The 12,956-nt window shown below is 36.5% G+C and overlaps 1 protein-coding gene and 1 non-coding gene across 2 annotated transcripts in view; both read right to left on the reverse strand.

The window, feature by feature from the left end:
* The window catches only part of sog (short gastrulation), a 456,679-nt gene that overhangs the window by 218,278 nt on the left and 225,445 nt on the right, over window positions 1-12,956 (reverse strand). The gene's annotated exons all lie outside the window — the stretch shown is intronic.
* Window positions 6,120-6,191, reverse strand: TRNAY-AUA (transfer RNA tyrosine (anticodon AUA)). Its single transcript has one exon. It is a non-coding gene; the product is annotated as a tRNA-Tyr (tRNA).

Genomic DNA, 12,956 nt, shown 5'->3' on the forward strand with positions numbered 1-12,956 from the left:
ATACCCTGGCAGAGGAGAAGAGAAGGCCTGATGGCCTTATCTCTACCAGGTTAAATAAATAAATAAATAAATAAATAAATAAATAAATAAATAAATAAATAAATAGAAAATTAGCTTACAAGAGTGTGCAACCCTATGCGCTGATTCTAATGTACTAGTAGACTAATGAAGTATCTACTGAAATAAATAGTATAGCAATTGAAAAGAGTAACTAAGGCTATTTCCTAAAACTAATAAATTAATATTATTTGGAAATACGTAATTCATTCATCCATAGTGTTCTGCCCAAGGGCACTTTTTCACTGCAACCCAGCATTCTCCAGTTTTTCCTATTTTCTGTCTTCCTCTTAGTCTCCGCAAATGATCCATATACAGGATGATTCACGAGGATTTACCGCCATTTAAGGAGCTTGTTTCCGAAAACATTCTGAGCAAAAAATGTCACATAAATGTGTCCTAATCTCAATATTTTCAGAGTTACACTAATTTGAAGTTGTTTGTAAAATACTGTACCGTTATTCTTTAGTTTTAAGGTTAAAAAATATTACAGTTAAAGAATGAACTATTCAAGAGTTTCATTTCTTTAATTGCGTAAGATAGGCCTAAGCACATGGTATACAGGCGATTTCTTGAGAAGCGTCTTGTCGGAGTTTATAATAATAATAATAATAATAATAATAATAATAATAATAATAATAATAATAATAATAATAATAATAACAACAACAATAATAATACCTACTGGCTTTTAAGGAACCCGGAGGTTCATTGCCGCCCTCACATAAGCCCGCCATTGGTCCCTATCCTGAGCAAGATTAATGAAATCTCTATCATCACATCCCACCTCCCTCAAATCCATTTTAATATTACCTTCCCATCTACGTCTCGGTCTCCCCAAAGGTCTTTTTCCCTCCGGCCCCCAACTAACATTCTATATGCATTTCTGGATTCGCCCATACGTACTACATGCCCTGCCCATCTCAAACGTCTGGATTTAATATTCCTAATTATGTCAGGTGAGGAATACAATGCGTGCAGTTCTGTGTTGTGTAACTTTCTCCATTTTCCTGTAACTTCATCCCTCTTAGCCCCAAATATTTTCCTAAGCACCTTATTCTCAAACACCCTTAATCTATGTTCCTCTCTCAAAGTGAGAGTCCAAGGTTCACAACCATAAAGAACAACCGGTAATATAACAGTTTTATAAATTCTAACTTTCAGATTTTTTTGACAGCAGACTAGATGATAAAAGCTTCTCAACCTAATAATAACAGGCATTTCCCATATTTATTCTGTGTTTAATTTCCTCCCGAGTATCATTATTTACATTTGTTACTGTTGCTCCAAGATATTTGAACTTCTCCACCTCCTCAAAAGATAAACTCCCAATTTTTATATTTCCATTTCGTACAATATTTTGGTCACGAAACATAATAATATACTTTGTCTTTTCGGGATTTACTTCCAAAACCTATCTCTTTACTTGCTTCAAGTAAAATTCCCGTATTTTCCTTTAATCGTTTGTGGATTTTCTCGTAACATATTCACGTCATCCGCACAGACAAGCAACTGATGTAACCCGTTCAATTCCAAGCCCTCTCTGTTATCCTGGACTTTCCTAATGGCATACTCTACAGCAAAGTTAAAAAGTAAAGGTGATAGTGCATCTCCTTGCTTTAGTCCACATTGAATTGGAAACGCATCTGACAGAAACTGACCTATACGAACTCTGCTTTACGTTTCACTGAGACACACTTTAATTAATCAATAATAATAATAATAATAATAATAATAATAATAATAATAATAATAATAATAGTAATATAAAATAAACTTTTCGCGATTACACTCTTGATTATACTTACTTACAAATGGCTTTTAAGGAACCCGAAGGTTCATTGCCGCCCTCACATAAGTTCGCCAACGGTCCCTATCCTGTGCAAGATTAATCCAGTCTCTATCATCATATCCCACCTCCCTCAAATCCATTTTAATATTATCCTCCCATCTACGTCTCGGCCTCCCTAAAGGTCTTTTTCCCTCCGGTCTCCCAACTAACACTCTATATGCATTTCTGGATTCGCCCATACGTGCTACATGCTCTGCCCATCTCAAACGTCTGGATTTTAAGTCCCTAATTATGTCAGGTGAAGAATACAATGCGTGCAGTTCTGTGTTGTGTAACTTTCTCCATTCTCCTGTTCATCCCGCTTAGCCCCAAATATTTTCCTAAGCACCTTATTCTCAAACACCCTTAACCTATGTTCCTCTCTCAGAGTGAGAGTCTAAGTTTCACAACCATACAGAAGAACCGGTAATAGAACTGTTTTATAAATTCTAACTTTCAGATTTTTTGACAGCAGACTGGATGATAAAAGCTTCTCAACCGAATAATAACACGCATTTCCCATATTTATTCTGCGTTTAATTTCCTCCCGAGTGTAATTTATATTTGTTACTGTTGCTCCAAGATATTTGAATTTTTTCGTACAATATTCTGGTCACGAGACATAATCATATACTTTGTCTTTTCGGGATTTACTTCCAAACCGATCGCTTTACTTGCTTCAAGTAAAATTTCCGTGTTTTCCCTAATCGTTTGTGGATTTTCTCCTAACATATTCACGTCATCCGCATAGACAAGAAGCTGATGTAACCCGTTCAATTCCAAACCCTGCCTGTTATCCTGAACTTTCCTAATGGCATATTCTAAAGCGAAGTTAAAAAGTGAAGGTGATAGTGCATCTCCCTGCTTTACCCCGCAGTGAATTGGAAAAGCATCAGATAGAAACTAACCTATACGGACTCTGCTGTATGTTTCACTGAGACACATTACTCTTGATTATTATTATTATTATTATTATTATTATTATTATTATTATTATTATTATTGCCGTCTCTTTCAAAAGTTTCTTACTTCTCCTGGACAAACAAGAGTGTTTTCTTGATAGCTCACGTTACGCGCGCCGCCTGTCCTAGCTCAACTCAAGTTGCTTTACGCACGCACACGCGTGAGTCGTGTAACAGTGGGCTGCCGCGCCACACGCAGGAGATATGAATGAGAAGCGGAAGTCGCCGCACAGACAACATCGCCAGCAAGTGCTCAGAGCGGCCGCTTGTTCGACGCTGCCTCACGCCGAGCTCAGCGTCCCGTCCCTTCCCGTCCCGTCGTCTGAAATTCCAGCTTTGCTTGCGTCCATATAAAAAGATAACAGGTTATGACTGTGAAACCCAGTAAATTTATTTCAAATTATTCCTCTTTTTGTGAAACGCTATAACATCACGTAGATAAGAGATTCTTAAACACAGTCTAGTATATACAGCAGCGGTGACCAAAACTCGAGTGCAGTGATTACATGCGACAGACAGCCTATGAAGTAAAGAGACGGAGGAAAGGTGCTTGGCATGAAAACTACAACCAGTGGCGGTTCCTGTACTAACATCTTGATCAATCCCGCGGATAAAAATCTCACAATTTGCTGTATCAGTAATGTCACTGCTGTCATCAAGAGCCAATGAATAATATACGATTCTTCTTGCTTCTTTTTTTTAACTTCCTCTTGAATATAATTAGGAATTTTCTGAATTCTTCTCTCGATACTTGGTCGAAAAATTCGTAGCTTTTCAAAATTAAAAAATTCTTATGAACAGATTATTTAACCTATTTTAATCATTACTCTTTTGAGAAATTCTGTTCTATTAAAAGGCTTTATAGCACGAGATATTTCAAACCCCATTAGGTAGCTGACTTCTTACATTTATTTATGTCATCTTTCTCTTCTAGCTATGATTTAAGACATGTCAATTCCTGGCGTTTAACAGTTCGTTGGCACAGTTTTTCTACAATGTTATTATTAAATGAATAACTAATAAATAGTTACCCTCGTCTAAAGATTAAGAATAAAATTGACATAAAGCCTAATAGTTTTATCCTTCTAGGCTGAAGATCTAAATATATCAATATTCATAAACGTACAGAAGAATTATAGAAACACATACTTAGTGGTCAATAATAATAGGCCTAATAATAATAATAATAATAATAATAATAATAATAATAATAATAATAATAATAATACATTAGGTCTATTCAGCGTGGTAATTAATGTTTCTATATACTCCTAATTGAACCGTTGCAACGGTAAAATGTAACGTTGAGCAAAGTAAACATATTACATTTTCTCCGACAGAACAACAAAAAAGCTCTCCTTCTCATTCTTTACGAAACCACCTCTTACTGTTTGTAGAGACAGAATTTGTAGAGCGACATGATATCGCCACTGCTTGCCTTCAGTACGTGAATGAAACAGCAATGTGCAGGAAACTCCTCGTACCCGTTTCAATGTCCGTGATTACACGATCGCATTGTTTGTGATGAGGCGAGAGTAGCGATCCTACTGGTTAGCAACTATCTATGGATGCATAATCCCTACGTATTGAGCTTCGTGACTGTATACACTAGACTGTGTTCTTAAAACTTCATGGTTTTGAGTACCGTTTCATATGATCTGCATTTTGACAGACTCGTTAGGTTAATAAAAAAGAACTATTTTTTCTTTTTATATGAAAGAGTCTCCCAGTCTTTTTTAAATATTTGAAAAGAAATATTTCCTTAGATGTGAAACATTGCAATAAATGGCCTGAAGAATTAAACAATTGTACTAATAATTTTAGACAGTCTTGTGAAGAATATTTTAGAAGACAATAATTGTTATAGGGCATTATTTATGACCCTTGATGATTTTTAAAGAATGTAATGCTATATTAGGCCATTATCTTTAAAGAACCGTATTATATTTTATGAATTTAATGGTGATTAAAACTAATTATTATTATTATTTATTATTATTATTATTATTATTATTATTATTATTATTATTGTTATTTAGAATTCGTCTTCGAAACTTTTTTAAGAATTTGAAAGTAGCGAAAGTACATATTTTAAGGTGTGAAATTTTTCTCAAAATCGGGAAATTTTGAGATATTTGGAGGGCAAATTCACTGAATCTGAAAACACTGTCTAGAATCTAGACCTATACATGTGCAGTTTGAGGGGAGCTTTTAACATAAGCTTATTAATAGGTCCCTTGTAAGATACAAAGGCCAATGTTGAAAGGGGCTCTGGAATAAATAAATGGACCTCAAACATACACTTCCTAGGAGAAGAATTTCTTTATTGGGTTATTTTACGACGCTGTATCAACATCTAGGTTATTTAGCGTCTGAATGAAATGAAGGTGATAATGCCGGTGAAATGAGTCCGGGTCCAGCACCGAAAGTTACCCAGCATTTGCTCGTATTGGGTTGAGGGAAAACCCCGCAAAAACCTCAACCAGGTAACTTGTCCCGACCGGGATTCGAACCCGAGCCACATGGTTTCGCGGCCAGACGCGCTGACAGTTACTCCACAGGTGTGGACGAGAAGAATTTACTGGCCTGAGTAAATGTACTTTGAAGTCTTCCAAAATCATGTCGCAAAAGTTTCAATGCCTAGTGTCGAAATATAAAGTCTTAAATTGTTTATGAGATTTCAATTTTTTTTTATAATATGGTTTACAATGAATTAAAGTACAACTACAAAGAATAAATGTCAGTTAAAATACGTGAAAACTGCGTAATTGTACAAGTAACGTAAAGTTCTTACATCTGAGAATATTACTGTGCGTACTACTTATGTTAGTGTGTATAATCGCAATGGCCCTACATTGAGGATAAACCGTTTCCAACTATGCCTAAATCAGTTGGGGGGGGGGGGGGAGAAGACCTTAAGACATGCGTCATGTTTATTCTTAACTCAATGGGATCACAGACAGTTACGCAGTGCATGCGAGAGAAACCTGACACGGATGCAGAGTTTTGTTTGGAAAGCGCGAATGAGAAGTATGAAGCTCCATGTCACTGACTGCCCAGCAGTCTTCCTGCCCTTGTTAATTTCACACAATAAAAACAGTACGTACAAAGAAGCCATAGATCCCGACTGCTGCCAGCTAAATGCTGTTATTAAACAAACTCATAAAAAACTTATTATTATTGTGATGTAAAGAAGTACGTATGATATGTGCGTTAAGGAATTCTGCATTAACATATGATGAAGGATGGGTGGAGCGGAGAAAAATTCTCTCCGGCACCGGGACTCGAACCCGGGTTTTCAGCTCTATGTGCTGACGCTTTATCCACTAAGCCACACCGGATTCCAGTTCCGATGCCGGATTGAATCCTCTCAGTTTAAGTTCCACCTCTTAGTTTCCCTTTAGTGGCCAACCCTCATGCACTGTGTCACAGATGTGTGACAGTGGCACAATGTCCAACACACTATGTACAGAGGTGCACTCATTACGAGCGACTAAGTGGCCGGGATTCGACGGAATGAGCGCCGTCTTAAATCACTAAGTGATTATTTACGCATATCATATTATTGTGATGTACCGAAGTACGTATGATATTTGCATCAGGAATTCTGCATTACCATATGATGAAGGATGGGTGGAGCGCAGAAAAATTCTCTCCGGCACCGGGACTCGAATCCGGGTTTTCAGCTCTACGTGCTGACGCTTCATCCACTAAAGCCACACCGGATTCCAGTTCCGATGCCGGATTGAATCCTCTCAGTTTAAGTTCCACCTCTCAGTTTCCCTTTAGTGGCCAATCCTCATGCACTGTCACAGATGTGTGAATGTCCAACACACTATGTGCAGAGGTGCACTCACTATGAGTGAGTAAGTGGTCGGGATCCGACTGGATGAGTGCCGTCTTAAATCACAAAGTGATTATTTACGCATATCATATTATTGTGATGTACCGAAGTACGTATGATATTTGCGTCAGGAATTCTGCATTACCATATGATGAAGGATGGGTGGAGCGGAGAAAAATTCTCTCCGGCACCGGGAATCGAACCCGAGTTTTCAGCTCTATGTGCTGACGCTTTATCCACTAAGCCACACCGGATTCCACTTCCGATGCCGGATTGAATCCTCTCAGTTTAAGTTCCACCTCTTAGTTTCCCTTTAGTGGCCAACCCTCATGCACTGTGTCACAGATGTGTGACAGTGGCACAATGTCCAACACACTATGTGCAGAGGTGCACTCACTATGAGTGACTAAGTGGTCGGGATCCGACTGGATGAGTGCCGTCTTAAATCACAAAGTGATTATTTACGCATATCATATTATTATGATGTATCGAAGTACGTATGATATTTCCATGCAGAATTCTGCATTACCATATGATGAAGGATGGGTGGAGCGGAGAAAAACTCTCTCCGGCACCGGGACTCGAACCCGGGTTTTCAGCTCTAAGTACTGACGCTTTATCCACTAACCCACACCGGATTTCAGTTCCGATGCCGGATTGAAACCTCTCAGTTTAAGTTCCACCTCTTAGTTTCCCTTTAGTGAACTTTGTGATTATTTACGCATATCATATTATTGTGATGTACCGAAGTACGTATGATATTTGCGTACAGGAATTCTGCATTACCATATGATGAAGGATGGGTGGAGCGGAGAAAAATTCTCTCCGGTACCGGGACTGGAACCCGGGTTTTCAACTCTACGTGCTGACGCTTTATCCAACTAAGCCACACCGGATTCCAATTCTGATGCCGGATTGAATCCTCTCACCTCTTAGGCCCAATTGTATAAAATTCCCTGACTAAAGATAAATTCTGATCGAAGATTGGAAAGTGAACAGAGTTCAGACACTTCTTCTGTTGTATAAAACTTTTCTGCGATCAAATTACCTTGGTTCAAATGCAATCTAAGTTCACGTGAAAAGGATTTGGCAACATCGCACAAACAGGTGAAGTATGTGATGCGCGGACCATGTTGTACAGGTTTGCTCAGTGTTGCCAATATAGCGACTTTAACTCTTTTTCAACGACAATTTCTTTTAACTTTTATATTGCTTAAATAGGGATTTAGCGACTTTTTTAGCACCCCATAGTGACAAAATTTAATCTTTCTTTGTTGATAATGAGAAATCTAGCGACTTTCCAATTACTTTTTGCCGACTTTCCTTACACTCCGTTGGAGACACTGGTTTGTTTTGTACATTGTAAATAATGACGGACAATAAGAAGAAGGTTGACCGTTCTCCAAATTATCATGTTATGGTGTTTGATACTGCTAAACATAATAAAGCTTCATAAAACGACAATTTTCGTTTAGTAATACAGTTAATTGAAAATTTATGAATGTATCTATCATATACATTAATAATAATTAATGATTATAAACATAATATAATTATAGGTTATGTTATTTGATACTGCTGAACACGATAAAGCCTTATAAAATATAAGAATGTTTGTAGATTAAGGAAAGAAATTGAAAAAAATATATATTTAATATATAAATGTACCTACCATATCTATTAATATTAATAATAATGGTTATTCTTTTTGCACAATCTGTCACTCGTATATTTCAAACAGAAAATAAATAACTGAACTTGGATCATCTAACTTAATCGGAGAAATTTCTTCAGTCAAAGTTGACTTTAGTTTAAGACAAATTAATCTCAGATTAGACTTTATACAACACAAAATTCCAAGTTCAGTTAGAACGAGGATCAATTTAACCTCTGATCTAAGATTAAAGGGTTTATACAATCGACCCTTAGATTCCCTATATACCAATGTAATGTAATATTGCTAGAAAAGCGTTGAAAGAACTGTAAACTGTAAAAACAAGTTTAAATTTACTTTTATGAGTGCCAATATTCGTCCATGTAATATTGTTAGAAAAGCATCTCGCTGGGAAGCATTTATATTTGTTACACTTTTCTCCACTTTTCCCCTGAGTTTCAAATCTTGAGGACCCTGCGTCATCTTCATCTATACGGCCTTTTTCTTTTCCATTATCAATAACAGTGCTCTTATTAATTTTAATACAAGCAACAGTTCTCATTACGACTTACGCGTAAAAGAGGCCCGCCGTTATCTTTTTCAATATCAAAATACTCTCTTACGTTACACATCATCTCTCGCGCTTGACTCTTTTAACGGGCCACCTTGTAGGCTACAATATTCTTTGTTCTCCGCCTGCTTTTCCTTCCTTCTGACATTGTACAGAAGTGGCAAAAAAACCGGACCGACCCTTGTAGCTGATTTCAGAGCCTTGTTCACTCCAGAGCACGATAGACTGGTAACTAAGGCTTTCGTGGTTTGAATCCTGCCTGGGAAGGAAACTTTTTTTGTTCCTTATTCAAATTTATTCGCAATATTTTACGATTACTGATAAAATTCATGTTCTGGGAATAATAAGTTAATTAAGTAGTAAAATATCGCTGCAATCGAAAAGTATTGGGGATAAATTTGAATAAGGAAAAAAAAAAGTTTCCTTCTCAGGCAGGATTCGAACCACTAAAGTCTTAGTTACCAGTCCATCGTGCTCTGGAGTGACCAATGCTCTGAAATCACCTACAAGGATCGGTCCGGTTTTTTTGCCACTACTGTACAAGTCACCTTTTTAGAAACTCTCGCAGAAACTATAAAACACACGCTAGTCACACTCTACACCAATGACAACGAAGATAATACGTGTAATATAATTTAAACACAATAATTATCGATACACTAAAACAATAATAAAATTAAACAATATTTTTAAATCACATAACTCACGCGCTAACCAGCCAACTCAAAGTCATCCCGGGCATTGTATATACGTGCAACTTGTAAACATAGGCACGGCAACACCGTCCCGTTACCATGGTTACGCATCTCTCGTGATTGGTTGATTTAATAGTTGCTATGGTAACATGCTAAAGGCGCCATTTGTCAGGTCGAAAGTAGTTTTGGACACACCAGAGGTTGAAAATGAGTTGTAATCCTGAACTACACGACTCCATGACGTTGCGCTTAAACACTTGGTAGGAACTCAGTTCATGGACGTTCACGGCAATTCATTTTCCTTTTCACCAAACAGGAAAATGGAGAAAAAAATAGTCGACCATGTCGAGCCTTAATAGGCAGTTGATTTCACTTCGGCGCCAGCATATGCATTATTAGACAAGAATATAAGAATAGCTTTATATTTTTTCTCGGAAAGGAAAAAGATCTAAATATATTCCTTTCAGGGAAACTGCCGTGCTACAGCTATGAGAGTGACCACTTTCCTTGTAAGGATTTCATTAAGGAACTAACAAAGTTAAGGTTAGAGCAGACATATGGGATTATCTTGGGATTTATGGTCATTTCACTTTCTTTCACAAAACATTTGGTGAGGAGAGAAGTGGACAGTGATATAATTCAAAGAATTTGACCTACTAGTGCACCATCAAATACATACAAGAAAACGATACGGAACGACGTGTTTCAACCAATCATAGCTGCTTAGTTTCAATATTTGTGCCTTTTAAAATCCAAAGGTCCGTTTCCCTCCTGTCAGGTGAAGAATACAATGCGTGCAGTTCTACGTTGTATAACTTTCTTCACTCTCCTGTAATTTCATCCCTCTTAGCCCCTAATATTTTTCTAAGCACCTTATTCTCAAACACCCTTAATCTCTGTTCCTCTCACAAAGTGAGAGTCCTAGTCTCACAACCATACAGAACAACCGGTAACTTAACTGTTTTATGAATTCTAACTTTCAGATTTTTTGATAGCAGATTAGATGATAAAAGCTTCTCAACCGAATAATAACAGACATTTCCCATATTTATTCTGTGCTTAATTTCCTCCCGAGTGTCATTTATATTTGTTACTGTTGCTCCAAGATATTTGAATTTTTCAACCTCTTTGAAGGATAAATCTCCACTTTTTATGTTCCCATTTCGTACAATATTCTGGTCACGAGACATATTCATAATATATTTTGTCTTTTCAGGATTTACTTCCAAACCTATCGCTTTACTTGCTTCAAGTAAAATTTCCGCGTTTTCCCTAATCGTTTTTGGATTTTCTCCTACCATATTCACGTCATCCGCATAGACAAGAAGCTGATGTAATCCGTTCAATTTCAAACCCTCTGTGTTATTCTGAACTTTCCTAATGGCATATTCTAGAGCGAAGTTAAAAAGTAAAGGTGATAGTGCATCTCTTTGCTTTAGCCCGCAGTGAATTGGAAAAGCATCAGATAGAAACTGGCCTAAACGGACTGTGCTGTAAGTTTCACTGAGACACATTTTAATTAATCGAACTAGTTTCTTGGGAATACCAAATTCAATAATAAGAATAAGAATATTATATACAACAGAGAATTACAACCCGATACGAACGCTCCATTACACGACGTAATTAACACAAGAAACATCACAACAAAACCACGTGCTAATCATGCTTGGACCGCCACCGGCGCCATTTTGGCCACTATCGATACCTGTATTAACTTCTGAGTATTGGAGACGGTCTTGCTATGGCTGTACGAGACAGCTGCGTATTCCAAAGACTCAGGCGCGGCTTTGGTTTCCGACCAGCATATCCACTCGCAGCGATGAGCATGCTTTAACGATTCATTAAGTCGACAATAGAATAATAATATCCCTTACCCTGTAGTTATGTGGAGAGGACAGCTATTTTTCTCATCCGCCAATTAGCACGGAGCCCGCTCCTACTTCGGTCCGGGCGAGCGGCCTGTCAAAAGTTCTGCCCACTGCAAGGTGCGGGATTACCGTAATTATTGCAAGGGCCTCTATTACCCGGAAACGTAACGGAGCAGATGGAGCCCAGCACGGCCCGAGTGTCATCCTTGCGTGGTGACAAGGGGAGACGGGGAAATGGAATCACGATTAATTACATTCATATCAACTTCAACAACGAACTTCTGCCTAGGCCCCAACCTCGGAAGGGGACCCGGCCAGCAATAATAATAATAATAATAATAATAATAATAGAAACAATAATAATAGTAATAGAAACAATAATAATAATAATAATAATAATAATAATAATAAGAAGAAGAAGAAGAAGAATAGAAATAATAATAAGTATAATAGAATAATAATAATAATAATAATAATAATAATAGAAATAATAATAATAATAATAATAATAGAAATAATAATAATAATAATAATAATATAATAATAATAATAATAATAATAATAGAAATAATAATAATAATAATAATAGAAATAATAATAATAATAATAATAGAAATAATAATAATAATAATAATAGAAATAATAATAATAGTAATAATAATAATAGAAATAATAACAATAATAGAAATAATAACAATAATAATAGAAATAATAACAATAATAATAGAAATAATAACTATAAAAATAATAATAATACTAACTTACTTACTTACTTACTGACTTTTAAGGAACCCGGAGGTTCATTGCCGCCCTCACATAAGCCCGCCATTGGTCCCTATCCTGAGCAAGATTAATCCAGTCCCTACCATCATATCCCACCTGCCTCAAATCCATTTTAATATTATCTTCCCATTTACGTCTCCGCCTCCCCAAAGGTCTTTCCCCCTCTGGCCTTCCAACTAACACTCTATATGCATTTCTGGATTCGCCGATACTTGCTACATGCCCTGCCCATCTCAAACGTTTGGATTTAATGTTCCTAATTATGTCAGGTGAAGGATACAATGCATGCAGCTCTGCGTTGTGTAACTTTCTCCATTCTTCTGTAACTTCATCCCTCTTAGCCCCAAATATTTTCCTAAGAACCTTATTCTCAAAAACCCTCAATCTCTGTTCCTCTCTCAAAGTGAGAGTCCAAGTTTCACAGTCAAACAGAACAACCGGTAATATAACTGTTTTATAAATTCTAACTTTCAGATTTTTTGACAGGAGACTAGATGACAAAAGCTTCTCAACCGAATAATAACAGGCATTTCCCATATTTAAATAATAATAATAACAATAATAATAATAACAATAATAACAATAATAGAAATAATAATAATAATAATAATATTATTATAAATAATAATAGTAATAATAATAGAAATAATAATAATAACATTAATAATAATATTTTATTTATTTTATT

This window comes from Periplaneta americana, chromosome 6, assembly GCF_040183065.1.
Source record: "Periplaneta americana isolate PAMFEO1 chromosome 6, P.americana_PAMFEO1_priV1, whole genome shotgun sequence".
In the NCBI taxonomy this organism is placed as follows: Eukaryota; Metazoa; Arthropoda; class Insecta; order Blattodea; family Blattidae; genus Periplaneta; species Periplaneta americana.